The 2717-nt window shown below is 43.9% G+C and overlaps 1 long non-coding RNA gene across 1 annotated transcript; it reads left to right on the top strand.

Moving 5' to 3' along the window:
• The first annotated feature begins 378 nt into the window (after positions 1-378).
• LOC125102672 (uncharacterized) lies at positions 379-2189 on the top strand. Its single transcript, XR_007128166.1, has 2 exons — positions 379-1575; positions 1936-2189. It is a non-coding gene; the product is annotated as an uncharacterized LOC125102672 (long non-coding RNA).
• Positions 2190-2717: the final 528 nt, after the last annotated feature.

Here is a 2717-nt window from a genome sequence, read left to right as displayed (position 1 = left end):
TTTTTTTTTTTTAAGGATTTTATTTATTTGAGGGGCCCCTGGATGGCTCAGTGGGTTAAGCCTTTGCCTTTGGCTCAGATCATGATGTCAGGGTCCTGGGATCGAGTCCTGCATCAGGCTCTCTCAAATAAAATCTTTGCCTACTTGTGATCAACATTTCTCCCTCAAAATCTTTTTTTTTAAAGATTTTATTTATTTATTTGACAGATCACAAGTAGGCAGAGAGGCAGAGCAAGTAAAGGAAGCAGGCTCCCTGCTGAGCAGAGAGCCGGATGTGGGGCTCGATCCCACATTTAAAAAAAAAAATTTTTTTTTTTAAAAGATTTTATTTGACAGAGATAGGTCACAAGTAGACAGAGGTAGGCAGTGGTGGGGGGAAGGAGGCTCCCTGCTGAGCAGAAAGCCTGATGTGGGGCTTGATCCCAGGACCCTGAGACCATGACCCGAGCTGAAGGCAGAGCCTCAACCCAGGTGTCCCTGAAGGTTATTTTAAAGCTCAAAAAGTGGAAGACTGTTTAGTTTATTGTTTTCCGTGGCAATACAATTCCCTTGAAAACTTAGTGGGTTTCTAACCAAATTGTGCTGCCAGTTCACGTGTCAGTATCCTCTTCTAAAATTTTTTTACTAGACACACCTCTCAAGAATGAAACATGCCTGTTTCTTCACCCCATCTGTGTAACAGTAGCTTCCTTGCGTCAGAACAACAGGCTCACGTGGGAAGCCCACATCCTTCATCTCTGCTTTGGGGTTGAGTTTGGAGCTCTTGTTGCTCAGAGCCTTTTTCAGTCTTACATCTCTTACTGTTTGGAGTTTAGAAATAGTCAGCTTTCCCAGACTTTGGAGTCCCAAATTTCTGAACAATACCCACTTTCATTGCCTTTTTTTTTTTTTTTAAGGATTTTATTTACTTGACATAGAGAGAGCACAAGCAGGAGGAGCAGAAGGCAGAGCGAGAGGGAGCAGACTCCCTGCCGAACAAGGAGCCCGATGTGGAGCTCAATCCTAGGGCCCTGGCATCATGACCTGAGCTGAAGGCAGATGCTTAATTGACTTGAGCCACCCAGGTGCCCTTCCCCTTTCATTACTGTGTGCAGACAGACCAGTTCCTTCTTGAACACGCCAGCAATAATTCTTGAAAGGGGAAGATAAGAGCCAACATGCAGTATATCCGTCTGGTTCTTCCCAAACAATTGCAGAGCTACCACGGCCTTGCCCTTCATGTTACTGCGGGAACCAGCTACTGCATGATTTGCCGCGTGTGACATGGCTTTTCAGCTCTTCAGCTTCTGACTCCAATTTACTCACTGGCCACTAACCCAGTGTCATCTACTTTACATTTTTTTTTTTTTTCCTGGGGAAGTAGCCACTTCTAGATCCTAAGTTTTGACTTAATTTGGGTAACATACTTGCATCGACAACAAACCCTAAATATGTAATAGCTCAAGGACAATAGACTTTTTTTTTTTTTTAACTCCTGCAAAGTCTACAATGAAGGGTTCTGGTTCGCAGGGGCTTTCCTCCAAGTGGAGGTTCCACGTTCCAGGCTCTTTAGGTCTAACTGCTTTGCCATCTCAGGTAAGTGTCATGCAAGGTAGCTCTTGTCATCTTCGCTGAGCCCGTGGTCTCAACAAACGTGAGGATGGCAGGTGTGAAGTTTATGAGCTGGGTCGTGCCTATGCTTCTGCTCCTGTTTCATGGGTGACCACACTGTACCTCCCTGGGGGGCAGGCTGGGATGTGTAGTTTAAGCTCTGCTCCTATGCCCGGGTTTATTTGACCTCTCTGTGTCTCAGTGTCCTCAGCTGGTGATAATGGGATAATCGGAGTTTCAGATGCTATAATACATGTGAAGGGCTTAGAACAGTGTCTGGTGTGTAATATGTACCATGAAGTGCAGCTAAATGTGGCTTCCCAACTTTCATGTGGTCTGACTCAGCCGCTCTTCAGCGAAGGCATGGGGAGCACAGACTCAAGGACAGACACAGATATCACCGCCCCAGCTCAATGGCCACTTCTGGGAACCTCTGCCTGCTTTAGTGTTCATTCCACAGCCCTGCATGATACTCTTTTTAAAGAATGCCTTTTATTTATACCTTTTAAGTCAGGGGAACAAAGCTGCTTCATTTAGAAAAAAAAAAAAAAAAACCAAAACCCTTCTAATCTCCTGATTTAATAAAGTAATTCTGCTGATGTGTTTGATTTATTTTTCTGTATGCACATTTCAAATATTACTTTCATTACCTCCCCCGTACCAAAGTATGGAATTTTTTTACAAAGCTTTTTTTCCCCCAAAGATTTTATTTATTTATTTGAGAGAGAGAGAGAGAGTGTGTGTGTGAGCAGGAGAAGGGACAGAGGGTGAGGGAGAAGCAGACTCCCTGCTGAGTGTGGGCCTGACTCGGCTCAATCCCAGGACCCTGAGATCATGACCTGAGATGAAGTCAGATGGCAAAGACTCTTTTTTCTAAAAAATGCATTTTTATTTGGTTAAGCCCTTCTATGAGAAGGACTGGAATAAGCCAAAAGTGAATATACCTGTCCTTGCAAAGACAGCAGATGGGAGAGGGCAAATGGCTTTAATCTCTCCCTTTCTTTTCTTTCTTTGTTAGACTTAGCCATCAAGTGGTTAAGCAGTAAGATTCTTTACATGGCCTTGTAAGCAAACTGAGATTTTTTTTGTCGGGGGGAGAGGGGTGTTGAGAGTGATATTTTTTTCAG

This window comes from Lutra lutra, chromosome 6 (genome assembly GCF_902655055.1).
Source record: "Lutra lutra chromosome 6, mLutLut1.2, whole genome shotgun sequence".
In the NCBI taxonomy this organism is placed as follows: Eukaryota; Metazoa; Chordata; class Mammalia; order Carnivora; family Mustelidae; genus Lutra; species Lutra lutra.
The sequence above is the reverse complement of the archived record's forward strand: the minus strand, read 5'-3'. Positions and strand labels throughout refer to the sequence as shown.